This window comes from Dreissena polymorpha, chromosome 12 (assembly GCF_020536995.1).
Source record: "Dreissena polymorpha isolate Duluth1 chromosome 12, UMN_Dpol_1.0, whole genome shotgun sequence".
In the NCBI taxonomy this organism is placed as follows: domain Eukaryota; kingdom Metazoa; phylum Mollusca; class Bivalvia; order Myida; family Dreissenidae; genus Dreissena; species Dreissena polymorpha.
In genome coordinates, this window is record NC_068366.1 from 24,382,865 (window position 1) to 24,398,465 (window position 15,601).

The window sequence follows — 15,601 nt, forward strand, 5'->3', positions numbered from 1 at the left end:
GTTATACGATTAAAGCAGTTATAGTGTTTATTGTTTATTTTTTATTCACAGCGTTCTAAAACGTTTTGGAAATAGTATATGTCATTTAATTGGAAATACAATACAAATTGATATGGATGCTGATTCTGCCGATGAAACAGACTGAAAATAGCGACATTGATATAAGTTTCATGGTTTTGCCATAATTAAGTTGACTTGCGGAATCATAAACTTTATGACATCATATTCAATACTTAATAGGTACAAGATACATGGTCAATGAACCATCATGAACCATCTGCAGCTTGTCTCAAATTGCGCACAACATGTACGGAACCCTTGGTACAATCCAATCTCATGTATGTCGCAAAGTTCCTACGCTAAAATATTTGTTTATAGTGATCAATTTCCATAAAGGTCATATTGTTAAAAAGAGTGTATAACATGCTTAATGAGATACGCTTAGAAACATAATTCATGATAAAAACAATTATGTATCAACTATATAGGAATGTCTTGTAAGTATCGGTTTAGGTAAAATTTAAAACAACTTTAGATTTACCACTCTTTATATCGTAAAGGGGTGAATTATATAGATAGTCATTATCCAACCTGGAATAGCGATGCTAATTCGTCATCTTAATTAAATACATAGTATCTTATTAAACAAGAACTCAAATGAGAGCCATATTTGCCATACTTTCATAAAATTAAATACATGTTTGCTTTCGCATGATTCATAAAGTCATCCTTAAAACATAGCAACTAGTAGATACACAAATATGTCCGTTAATAAACGAACCTGCCGATCATGTAACATGAGCCAGTGAGATTGAAACAATATATTTTCTTATTTGTTTGCCAAATTCATCAGAAGCGCAGTATGAAATATTTGAAACCTTCACTACCCTTATCGCAATAAATGAGAATTGATTCTAAAAGAATGTAATACAAGCTTAAATAATATCACCACAAATCTAATTTACATTCATTTTGACGGACCTAATAAGTTTCGAATTTGATATAATTTGTTCCTTACAAGAACGTGCTTAAATAAGGCTAGTTCATCTTATTATATTGTAGACATCGCCGATCATTTAAAATTGAGGCCAATTCGTCTATCTTTAGATAATTTAAAAAAAGCAATAGAGTATTCAGATCATATTTTGTTAGGATAAAGAGTACAGATGTTATCTTTTTTGTGACAAATGTGTTAACATTTGTGTTATTAACTGATTATTTGATGTGGTAAATAAAGAACATGCTAAATTGTCTTGCTATTATAACAATTAAAATCTAAAAGATCAGACTTCGATATATTTCAATTCATAATGGAAACATATCATATTTGGTATACAATGGAACAGATTTCGTGGTGCATAAGTACCAACATTAACATGACACTTGGCGGGAAATAAAAATAACTCGTATCAATAACCAGAAAATAAACAATGACAATTAAATGCATTATACAGTCAGGTGAACAGCGTGGATACCAAACAATCATTGCATTACTATATACTTTTTGTATTAAATTATCATGTCATGTGTCGAGATATATAATGCAATATTATAGAGGGTAATTTCCTCCACATCAATAAAGCAAAGACAAAATATACTTGGATTATAGTTAGACAAGTCAATAGCTGTATATTGTATATGTCTGCCTTTAGAAAAGACACATTTATGTTTTTCTTTAAACATATATTTACATCGATCGGTAATATATTATATCATTCTAATTGTTTGTCAGTAAACAGTCCTGTTTGAATCTACACAAATAACACGTTCAACATATAAAGTGTTGCGAATCGCACAGTTTCGGTTTTGAATATTAATAACATAAAAAATTGATGATTGTTTGGTATCCACGCTGTTCACCTGAACACGTTAATCATCAAATATAGGACTTCCGCTTCCGGTGTAAACATTTGCATCTTTTGAATTCGCAAAAAAAACCCGTAAATTCAACACTAAACCAACTTAAACACGTTAAAGAAAACCTCTATAGGTTTATACAAATGTACACCATTTTAACAATGTATTCCAATAAATACCACACTCATCAATATAACAAAGGAAAACACTTTTGTCTAAACTCTAACCATATTCGAATGCAGTGTTTCTCGTTGTCGCTGCTGATCTAGTCTTGGACGGAAGTAAATTTACTTCTATGTAAAAGCCGTTTTCCTCATTTTTCAAACCATGAATAATATTTTTCCGGTCATCACGCATAAGAGCGTGTTGAACTTTATTGTCATACAGGTGCAGGCGTCTGCAGTTCGTATTAAAATGGATTCAGTTATGTACACCCTACTTAGATGACATGCTTCAATAGTAGCCATGTCTCGATTTCTTTGCTGATACGTTGTGTGTGATATTAGAAACACACATATTAAGCAGATGTTGTGACATACGATTCGTAATGTGCAGTATTGAATTTAAATAACCCCATGTCAAAAGCCACTCAAAAAGTACTATTATAAATGCTAGGTGGTTATGGCCCAAATTTAAATAGATATGATGATATGTATTGTCCAACATCATTTGATTAGGTACTATATATTTAATGCTTGCTTTTTAGTCAAACACAGGAGTTAGGTAGCTCAGAAGGCGCCTTGTGTGTCAGGGAAAGACATAATTGACTTTCGATAAACACAGTTTTGGTTTCAAGTTGAGAAAACAAACACTACCGAAATAGTATACGGTCACGATAAGAAGGATATCGTGTCATTATGTAACCACAAATTTTTGCCGCACTCGGTCAGCAAGTCTGGGAATTGTTCCTGAACGCCTGAAAAGGATTCCCTAATTTGCCAGTTTGCTATATTTGCTATTTAGAATTTAATTTTATATCGAAAAGTTTGCCATGTACAATACGCCATGAGATTTTTAAAGACCGGCGTCATGCTAAAATGGGTCTTATGCCATATGAGCCCATCATTGCCATATTTTTTTGTAATAATTTAATTTATAAAAAGGTTGAAATTGTTTTTGTTGTTATCACTTGTTTGTCGCATATTCAACGCATGATATGTGTGTTATGAGTTTAAGCGAATATGGATAATTTATTTCCGAAGTTCACGATTTTTTATAATAAACAGCGTATTACGTATATCTATGAAACAAATTGAAATATAATGTATATGCGTATTAAAATAAAACGTTTCACTTTTAATATTTTTTCTTTACATAATGAAATAATGGTTCTATTGAAAACATAGCACTGAGTTTTTCCGTTTCTCTCCCGTTCATCAGAAAATGAATCGGCTGTGTTTGTTTGTATAATCCTTTCAAAAAAAAACCTTAACATATCAACCGCTATTATTTAAATCAAGCTATTATTGGTTGATAACAATGGAGAACATCCGAACATTTCCCAGCCATATCAGACCCCCCTCCCGCTGTACTACCAGAAATCAGTCAAGCGCTATCAACGAGGTTACGCAAAAGACGCATGATAGTGTATTGCAATATCGACATACCATTGTTGTTCAGCAGGCGTTTTATTTTCCCTGATCTATTAATAGCCTCAGATTTGGAATGAACTGTGCTGCGGTAATAAATCACTTGCCTGAAGTAGCACGTAGTGGACTATTTTAATCGTTCATAAACTTACTCTTATAGCTAAACAATGTTTTTTGACCTTTTAGATAAATGATCCTCTAAAAATTGTTCCATTCAACACGATATTGATAGTATGTTTCAATTTGTAAATGATTGTAGTTCAAGAACTGAAACAGCGCCGCGAATTATTTCTCGGGTAGTTTTCAGGTTTTGGGTCACCACAAAACTGGCTGGAACAACTTGCTCTTAATCTGAGTTGTTCGCAAGCGAACAACTAAAAACGTCGTATTATTTTTTAGCTGTCTGTTATTTCAAAGTGGACATAGCAACCTCGTCATGTTATATATTGAATGAAAAGTATCATCAAAGGGAAACAACTCTTATTGTCTTGCCGATCTCGGAAGAATTATTCGATTATTGTTAATTTGCATCACACACAGAAAGACGTTTATTTTCCTCCATTCATGAAGAGCATAACATATTACACAGACTATAAACAATTAAAAACAATCGAGTATATACACATACAAAAGATGAAGATGAAGCAACTCAATACAGCCAGTAGATCATTTACAAAGATAAATAACATAACTAGAGTATATATATAAGTAATTGTTAGGTCAATGGCACGAATAAAGTAATTTATAATGATTTAAGTTCATTAATTCAATAATACACACACGCACACATGCGCTTTTATAGGTACCATTCCGGGGTCCTCGATTTTAACATGGTTTTGAGGACATCATTAAACGTTGCCCTTTCTCTATTGCAAAATATATGAATACGCAGATATAGATAGGAAAGCAAAAATCAAAAATATTATACACGCAGTAGTTACCACAGAAAACACTTCGAGGACCTCTCTTGCTTAGCTACACTTATGAGAACATCAAAGCGAGAACGTTAAATTGCATATTTTACACACACTGGACAACTACATACAAGACGAGGACCTTCATTTGCATATATCACACAATGGACAACTACATACTACACGAGGACCTTCATTTGCATATATCACACACTGGAAAAGTTCGTACAAATTAAGGACTTCAAACGCGAGGACCTTCATACATACAATGTGAAGATTTTAATGACCAAAAATACATATTCGCAGACACCTGGATCAAAGTTTCCAATTAATTAATCGATATTATTTAGCAGTGTGCTTAATCTGATACATCGCCATTGATGCTTGACATCAGCTCATAATCCAGCATTGAAATAATATTCCTCAAATCAGTCTTTAACCTCAATGATTCAATGGGTTCAACCATTCTTATCCCGACAGAAATCAAAATTGTTCCTTTAAGCGAATCCTAATAGCATCAATAGTGTGTCAATACATGCGTAAAACTGAATGTCATATTATTAAGGCAATACAGAGCAGAAGTTGTTTGTACCATAAATAGATATTAGAAAAAACAACACTTTTATAGGTGGTTTGAAACATGAAGGTACGCTCACAACTGTAGACATATTGGAAATCATAATCCACCTCCTTTAACCAACAAATAATTTACCCATCACATATTTGTCAGCATCTCTTTGCAAAATAACGGTTATTTTATACGTAACCGAACACCTTATTTCAATAGTTATTTTACTAGAGATTAACAACAGGAACGCGTCGTGCAATAACAGAGACATCAGCAATAACTACTTAACGTCATATGAGTTTTGAAGGCATCGAACAACGTCCGATGAGGACGACCAAGCGATGATTAACACGTTTATGGAAATGGGCTATACAATGGGTACAAAGGAATGTCAAAACGAAAAATGCAGGTACGCTTTATTTATTTTTCTTATATTATGTTGTCGATAAAGTTGTTATTGTACTTAATTTGAAGAATCGGGACTTCATGCATCAGTCAGAGATACATACAACGATAAGCAGGCTGTTTACTTTATTTCAACAAAATAAACGACTTAAGCCATCGTTTATTCAAACCGGCTGTGGCAAAAATCACCTTGTCTTTATTTAATAAGGTAAGATAAGATTCAATATTGTAAAGATTTCAAGATTTATTTACAACTTTTCCAGAAGGTCATATATACTACACTTCTGAAACACTTTTTATCAGATATTTCAAGTCTTTAAAATGAAATATTCGATGATATATTGCATGAGCTGACACACATCTTGTAACCGGCCAATTAAAAAACGTCAGTAAAAGTAAAAATGGAACGCACAAAGCTAAATCTAGCAATAGTCATCACGTTTCCAAATTGGTTGATATTATAGGTTTCTGCACATGAGTGGATGTATAAATCTTCACTGAATCGTTCTTCATTGCCCGATTAAAAAGATAATGCGAAATATGTTGAAAAAACATTTACAACTAACTCACTCTGTAGAATTATCCGAGACATTTAACAACATTCGGTCCTTAGCGACACCTCGGAAGTGGCATTTGCTCATTGATCAATGCGTCGCAAATAGGAGGTGGCGCCCGTGATCAACGTCCGTGAATTTTGTTAGATGTAAATACAACCATGTGGATTTTGTTGTAAAAAATGGCCGGTTCTTCCTGAAATATAAACAATCGCTGTATACGTCATCGTAATTTATATTCAGTTATAAGATGCCTTACATCGTATTAAAGACATCCGTTTTTTTTGCAAATATTCATTATTATTAATGTAATCCGATCGTGAACATCTGCATTTGAACGAAATTTACGTTGGCGATGAAAAAGTAATCAATCATGTTGTTCAACTTTCACTTACATTTGATTAGATTGTTAATGTCATTTATAAACTTGTTTTCGAGTACTTTCTTGTGGTCTTGAAAGTTCGGGGTCAACAAGGACCCGTATTCACAACAGTATCATACACTTCGTATTAACATTACTTCTATACATGCCGGGAACTCAATTCATAATGTGTCTTTCGTGTTTCAAAATCATGCTAAAGGAAGAATTATTGTGTCCTAAAACTGTCGTCAGAATGGTTTACTTAAGTCATGTACTTCATCGATAAAATGTTAAATTTCAAAATTATTGTTTATGTTTTAAAATTATGGCATTATCAACTGGCTGGCATAACATGTGATGTCCGTTTTTTGTTTGTTATACAAAACTAAGAGGCCCCCCAGAAAGTTTGGTCGGGCTGCCAGGTTTCATGACTCGTTCATTACATTACATTATGAACCGGATAAACTGTTTTATCCGGATTTAATCTTACAAGCTGTTAAGTGTCACTATCGTAAATAACCTGCCAACTTAAACAGCTAACATAATAGATATATTGGATGTAAGTGAAATACGAAAAGAAAATTAATCGTATGTTACTTATCTGTAAATCTATTCGAGCGATCATTATATTATTCGGAAATGTCAACTTCTAATATCAATATTGTTTATTTACCGAAAATTAACTCCGTTTACCCCATATGATGCCAAAAATAGACGGATTGATAGACAGTCATCACGATATCATTCACGTTATCCTTAAGCTCCCTTAAGGTTACAGCATTCTAAATAGTTTTGGCGTTCAATGCTGAACTCTCTTAAAATAAACAGTATTTATTTGATGTCACAATTATATGTATGGTCACTTGCCGTGACTTTTATTTTTGCATATTTCTGTGTGCATGTGGTAGGCAAAACATGGTATTGTACTACATATTCACTGTTTTGCTTTAAGGCTGGAGACTACATGAGAATTTAACAGTTGGTGGGAACAAGTTTGACTTAATTTTTGTTAAAGTTATTGCTTTACACATTGAATGTGTTAAGGCATATTTTATTATAGTGTTACCTTGTACGTGAGTGATCTTAACATTAATGAACATAAACAGGTAAATTAGATTGTAAGATTATATTTATATTTGTGGGAAACCCACTAAATTTCTGTCTGTAACTAAACAATAAATCCCCTGTCAAGGCTTTAAATACTTCCTTTATTACTATTGCTACATGTATATGTATCGCCTATTATCGCCATCAGACGTTGTCCATATTATTACAATCCAGCTTCTTTTGTATATTTTGTATCTGTGTTTATGCCTTTAAATAACAATCACCATGTGAACATTCCTCCTGTAGCGAGTATTGCATTTAAAACCAGTGTTCATACACACGCGATTTATATTATATAATGGCACCATTGAAGAACAAAAACGATACATGAAGATTATAATCGATGAATGAATGTAACGGTTGATTGGTCCCAGGCAATATTACTTTTTCTTATTACATTTCATTATATCATCATAATTAATATATTATTAATCATTTATCGAAATTGATCCATTATTCCATAAAGGTTTGTTTAAGCGATACTATTTTTTCTTTAACAATTAATTAATTTCACATAAACAAATTTAATTATATATACCATACATTTTCGGGTTAATATAGTTAACTGGTTTGCAGCAGATTTATTACTAGATAAAAAAGTCAAGTTATACTTGAAAATTTACCGAAACATCGGACAGGTATATATATATATATATATATATATATATATATATATATATATATATATATATATATATATATATATTTCGTAAATCCAAAATACATAATGTAATACAACAGAAGTTGCTGAATGCAACTTTAAAAATAGAACAAAAACACATTTGACTTTGTAAAGTCTAATAAAAAACATTTGATATCGTGGCTTATTATTATTCTTATTGTTGTATCCCCAATCCAAGCTCATTATTTATACAACTGTACTATAATTATAGAAATGCATTCCATAAAACGTCTTTTGTGATATCGATGTAATATTATATCTTGGCATACCCTGTTCCTTTTTCATATAAAATGTATTAGTTCGTAAAATAAATTCATTGTTCACCTCATCGGATCGTTGACCTAGTATTATATGTGTTAACTAAAGGTTAATGGTTTTTTTTTAATGATAGCCGTTCTTTGGGTTTGGTGTATGAATTATATGCCTATGACTCGTAAGTGTACAATTTGCTGAACCTTGTTATACGACAATCCCACACAATTGATGACAACTAAGATTTAGTTACATAAACAAACGAGTCCTACAAGCAGCGGTTTTAAGGTATTTATTTTTTACACTTAGCGGAGATGCTTTTTGATAAATACATATAAAAATACATAATTACATAAATACATAATACATAAATATAAAAATAAATAAAACATAAATAAATACCGAAATAACTAAATTAACACATAACGATCGTTTCGTTCCAGGACAGTTTCTAGACTAGTATTTGTAATGAATTGTCAGAATATGTGTGTGATGGAATAAAACATTGACCCTGAAACACTTGTCATTGTATGAATTTTGTTGTTTGTATATATCATACTCCTCAACAACTTTGTCACACGGAAGTAAAAAAGAAGAGTTTTTTTAAAGCTCTACCATTCGGACTTCACTGTATTCATAGTCCACGGCGATATCAACGGGTTCCAGACCATCCGCTGTTTCGCATTGCCGACCTCTTGATTACAAGCGCGATACCGCAAGAAAAAGACACGACTGAGCGAAATCTCATGCGAGAACGTTATTTCACAATAAGAAAACATAATTTTCATATCATGATCTTCGTTCGTTATCTCGTGATTTCTCACCATGTTTCGCCCAGGTATATCCATAGAAAACGCAAGTCGAGATCGCACAATATTGCTGTATTGCATATTTTTTTTGCTATATGACATCAGGATTTTGCTATGAATAACAAGGGCCTTAATGCGAAAACAAGTTGCTATGGGTCTAGATTACGATGCGAGATCGTGAAACAACGAATCGATATTTCGAAGTGATAGTCGTCATCACACATATTCGGTAAATTTGGTAAATGGCGAGCACCTTCCGTACATGTATATAAATGGATATAACTTGTTTGTTAAACAACTAAGCGGCATTAATAACGCATGTCTCAAATGAGAGACGATTAATTGGTCGTTAAACACAACTCTCCAAGGATAAAGCTGGCATAGTTACAGTCTTGAGGAATGCTGATGTTTTCAAAGTTAACATTCCTTGTCCAGGTTTTTGATATTTTTGTGTATTTTAAATCGAATGTAAATAGTGCACATGTGCATTGTAAAGGACCAGAAATAATGCGAAAAATAGCGCTGTCAAAGACTACAATAAACACATCTTTCGAGCACTTAACTCATACATCTCTTTATTGTTGCAAGGTGACTTCTAACGGAGGTAAGACTATAATAAGACTTTGAACCGTCTTATGATGTTTTCACTCGGAAGATGACTTGAAATTGGCGGGCAGTATATTTACAATTTATGTGGTCGTGTGTAACCGTTCGGCTTGCTGTTAAATTCCGATAACCATAAATAAAGTTTACAAATCGGTCCTTATCAATACGCAAATGTCATTTTCATTACACATTTTAATAAATGTACTTTAACATTCACAATAAACACAATAACGAATATGTTTGATATATTAAACAACACATGCTAATAGAATACAAATAATCGCATTTGTATAAGAAAGTCACACCATTCGATTATACATACTGCATAACGCAACAAACACGTACTATTAGAAAATATTGGCTTAATCTCGGCTGATATTTGTTGCGAGTATATGATATATAAACACATTTAATCATAAAAACAACACAAACATGGGGGCATTAAGCAGCTAATAATTTTAACTTTACAAGTGTTCAACTTTTAATCTTGCGAGCAGTCATTTTTAACGTGGGCATGTAATAGCTATACCTCGATTATCACTCGGTTCTTTACAAGTTTTAGCTTTTGCGGCTGTCACATTAAATATTTACACACCATATATAAGTTGTTTTCGACATCAAAGCATTCGATACATGATCTTTTTGATTTAAACAATGAATCACAAACATACACAAAACAAGAGTTTAAAAATTGTTATAATATCCCTGATTTCTGATTATGCAAACAGTTTGTTTTAACATAGAATACAAAACGAATTTTAAATATTTTGAATTATTTTATGTACATTTTTGTTTTGTGGTAGGAATAAATCAATTCTCGTTTCTCTAGAATGGAAACAAAACCTTCAAAAACGTTCAAGACGGAAAGGTTATTTCATACGAAAGAATAATTGTTATACATGTGAACATAACGTTAAGTTTTCAGGCATATATCATTATTTTAAATATGCGTTCAAGTCCTAAACAATTACATACAAGTAAAAAGAAAGTTATCTTAATAAAACATAACATTTAAAACTTATATTACACTCCCTACATATGATAATTCTATTCATCAAGATCAGTCACATGACTTATCCACATTTTTGCGTTGCTTGTCGTTCCTATTTCATTGATTGCCAGATGTTATGGTTTGAAGGTCGCCCAGTAACGCATGCAGATTACCCAGGGATGTATCTGTTTCCGTTTTGTCTTAATCGCAATCACGCAGCATCCCGTTAGATTCTTTCGAGACGTTATGCAGATTCTGAAAAGCAAAACATGAATTGAAAAAATCTTTTACGACATGTCCTCTGATAATCGTGCGTCTCTCCATTCAGTGTTTATGTACACGTTAATAAACAATTGTTGAGTTAAAGTGGTAAACTCATTCATGTTCACTAACCGGTTGAAACGCGTGTTAGAATATGAATTTTATCTGTAGTTTTCTCATTGTAAATTGTGCGTAGTTTTACAACATAACGACATATAAACCATACCAGATGGTTAGTGGATGTACGCTGAGCAGCGAATTAATTAAAGCTTATCACCATATACGAAAATTGTTTTTAAGTTCTAAATTAATGGATGTTTCAAAGCAAACATTAAAATCATACCTCTTAGAGGATAAATTACTGGAGCAAAAAGAGTTATTAATATTCAGGTTTTAAACGTATTTCTCCACTGTAAACACACATGTGATTACATGTACTAGGTATAGTTGCGTAACGTTTCAATTATTAGCAATAGTTGATATTGTTTATCTAGTTTTTTTTGTTCTCATATTTTTTTGAATGCATTATGTATGACTATACATACGAATAACTACTTCAAAAAATATGAATGACTTAACGAATAAAAATTTGTAATAATTCAAAATACGAACATGTCACATATCCTAGTGAGTTTCATTTTTAGTTTAACATATTTACTTCTTTTGGCAAGTACAATATATCAAAATACACAATACAATTGATATCAGGAAAGGATTGAAACAAAAGAAATGAGTCTTATATAGTTTCTCTCCTTGGGATTATATTTTCACATTATTGGCAGTGTATTAGGAACAATAAACTTAGTTTATGCTAGACATAGGAAATATGAGTGATGAATATACGAAATTTTTGAAAGAAATAGAAAAAATAATAAGAGAAAAAAAAAAAAATCAGAAAAACAATGAGCAAATAAGGACGAAGGATTGTTGATGGGAGGACAGGGATTATAAACAACAACGACTTATCGTAACCGGATTGTCAAGCGAATCGCCGGGATTCTTTTACAAATTGATGAACATATATGAAAAGTTCAGAGTTTTCAGTTTTGTTAAGATGTATAATTCCGAAAAGAAGAGTATAAAGCTCAACATTGCTGGATATTCTGGTGATGCTGTTCATTACTGTAATACCAATGGTGTTATAATGAGGGCATTCGAGAAGGAAGGGGTAATAAGACTCGATATCTCCACAGGAGCACAATGGGGATGCGATGATGTTTTTTTTGCGTAAAGGTGTTCATTAAGCGCACTCGATTTAGTCCTTAGTCGCGTATGAAGTATTTGGAGATAGCGTTTTCCTACATAAAAGTATAACGGTGTTTTAATCATTTTTTTAAAGGTTGGATTTAAATATATTCAACGATTCACTGTGTTTACTTTCTTCTGGTAGTATATTCCATTTTCGAATGACTGCTGGTAGAAATGAATTATAGTAAAGCGTTGATCTTGATTCGGATGTGCGTAATTTATTTGAATTACGGAGATTATACCTAGTAGCTGCTTCGACATGTTGAGGTACGAGGTCGGTCAAGTACTGAGGGGTAAGTGAATTTTGCATTTTGTAAAAGAGCTTAAGTCGATGTTTGTCGCGTCGATCTTGCAGCGGTTCCCAGTTAATTTCGTTTTGTAGTGCGTTTATAGATACTAATTTGGATGCTCCAAATGCAATCGCGCTGCTTCGGTTTGAATTTCATCAAGTTCATGTTTTCTGCTTCAGTGCTATTATCCCATATTACGTTTGAATATTCTTCCAACGGCCGGATAATAAGTGTCATTTTTGATATATATAAACTGTGTATACTAGTTGATGGTATTTTGTAATTAAATTAATTTAATGGGTAAATATGTGCACATTTGTTTCTAAAATGCGTATACATTTCTATAAGTATTATCTTTTTAATAAAACCAACTGCGTGTTTTTATGTTTTCATTGTGTTCGTGTGTCTGCTGCCTCGTTTTTAATTATACTATAATGCTTATTACCAGTGAGAACAAAATCGCCATTGATTTGTTTCGGCGCCTGATTCTTCCCGTCTAGAAGCCACATCTAACCTATATAACGCAAAACACATATTACGTTATTGTTCTTATGGCAAATGCTCCTGTCGCAAAACAAAGTAAATATCATTGTCAATATTAAAGTTTTAGCAGAATTTAGTGCGGTAAAGTAAAGAGCTTATAAATTGCTCGTTTGAGAGGTACATGGTAATTAATTGCAATCGTGACTTGATACCGTATTGCAACATTATCACCACCATAATTTGTTCATGCTCATCACTTCGTTTGCCGGTCTAATAATTGTCACGTGCAGAGCAAATAGCAATAAATCAAAATATCATATATAAATCATGATTCTATTGGAACAGAAGAAGATACAATTTTAAGAAATCATAAGACGTTTACCTGTCCATTTAAAATGCAGTTGGATACGGAGATATAAACGCCCTGCAACAAAACCTCAACGTTATCAGAGGGGATAATAACGTGATAGTCAAGATGGCGACGTCCATGTCGATATAGGTCTGTTTTGCCGGTTTATATCCTTTATTGCTTTTGTTTAATTTGTAAGTGCCGCTCACTTTCCAGCCATATCAGCATGAGAATGATTAGCGTTTATTTTACATTAAGATTCGCTTAATATCTCGACTTTATTCGCTACGAGAGCTGTGTTCGTGTGTTCCCACTTAGAAAGTTCGTAGCGAGTAAAGTCGAGATGTAGAGCTAATATTTATAAGAAACAGACGCTCACAACTTTTTTGCTGATATAGCTGGTAAAAGAGTGTCATAAAAAAATAAAGTAATAACGGGTTTAAAACGTCGAATAATACCTGTCTTTGCATGGACGTCGCCATCTTGTCTATCACATGATTACCCCGTCTGGTTATAACAACAAACAATTCAAAAGCTTATATTTCTTTATGCGAATGAAGTATTTAACGTGCCTCTTTATAAAAACATATTGAGGATTATCATAACCCTTTTAAAGAAGTTAGTACACAACTTGAACGTTATTGTTAACACTGGTATGGCAATCGTTGATCTGGCAAAAGGTACTTATTAAACACTTAGTGGTTCGATGTATTATGCATACCAACCTGAAGCCCGTTGCAGACTGCGAACTCATACTGCATGCATGAGGCCGACTCGTTGACGTAGAAGATGCCGAGAATCCAGGAGACGCCCATCAGAGGTACAAGAACGCACAGAGACCAAAGAGTTTTTCTAAAAACAGTTAGCTATCACGTTTGCGTGTACTTACACTGTTTTCAATCCCGTTCAATACCATCAAGTTGTCCTATAAATTATTGTTATTCAACAAGTTCTAATAAATAACCATAACGTTTCTTTTACCGAAAAGCATATTAAAGTTTACAAATACATTTGTTTGAAAGAGATTTGTGCAAATGGATTAACTTCGTTACTGCCCGATTAGTACGAACGTATTGTACTTGATTTGCTGCTGGCATTGCATGCTATCGTGTGTTAAGAATAGTTTCATACATAATCACTAAACCGTAATGAATTGACCGATTTCATGTTGATGGTAATTTTGTATTTTTGGCAGGAAGTATGTTACAATTAAACTATTACCGCAAAGAGTGATTTGTTTGCGGGACTCGGGATCTTATATACGTGGTATTTAAACAAGTTTAACTAAATATGAAATTATCTTGGTTGATCTTATCTTTAATTTGCTTGTCTGCCATTGCTTTTAGAGTAAACATTTTCTTTAACAGCAGAAATAAAAAAAATCACGTTGAGTATATGATTTAAAACCTTTTTGATTTCCTCTCTTAATTTACGACAAACACAGACAGCTTGTTGATGCACTTCATATTGTTCTTTTTGAATTCATGCACGTCGATTCCGTTGTTCTCGATTCTATGTCCATCTTCCTTGAATGTCACTAAGATACTTATCAGTAAACGATTAGCAGTATTACGAACAAGGCTGGAGCCACAAATGCCCATCTGAGTCCACGGAATAGAGAAAGCCAGAAGCTGGAAGAAACTGCATTGTTCATATAGGTCTTCAAACATTGTTGATTTACATAACGAGGCACTATAGGACTGCATAAAACATTTAAAGATTCGATTATGGTGTTATTTTATTACTATCTTTTGCAAACTACTGCTATTTCAGCGAATTAGACTATTATATATATAATCAATATCTATTTATATATGTGAGCATGATAAACATACTAATGATCATCGCCGTATCCATTTGTTTTTGTTATAGCAACTGTAGTTCCAACTATAAGTACAGGAAGACCTACACAGAAACAAAGTATACTGGCTACACCATGAAGCCAATGTGATAACATACTATTTTATGAATAACGACATTAATAGTTGGCGGAGGTTTGAAGTTGAAGCAAATACTTAAATTACGTCTCTCGCAATACCAATGCCCTCTGCACGCATGAGGCAAAATACGACAGTACAAATGTAGTGCAACGCAGCCGCGACTACAGTACATACAACCTGTATAATAAATACATATAAAGATTTAGATGTAACACCCACAAACGTATAGCTGAAATTCTGAATATATTTATGAATATTTATAAACAATAAACATAAATAAATGCTGCGTTTTTTTTCAAGAATTCAAATAACAAATGGTTTTGAACTTTTTAAGT

General features: G+C 32.7%; 1 long non-coding RNA gene across 1 annotated transcript in view; it reads right to left on the reverse strand.

Annotated features, from left to right (window-relative positions):
* LOC127853951 (uncharacterized) overlaps positions 1-15,226 on the reverse strand; it is a 180,633-nt gene extending 165,407 nt beyond the window's left edge. The window contains exon 1 of the long non-coding RNA XR_008036808.1: positions 15,162-15,226. This is a non-coding gene — a long non-coding RNA (uncharacterized LOC127853951). The remainder of the gene's footprint in view (positions 1-15,161) is intronic.
* Positions 15,227-15,601: the final 375 nt, after the last annotated feature.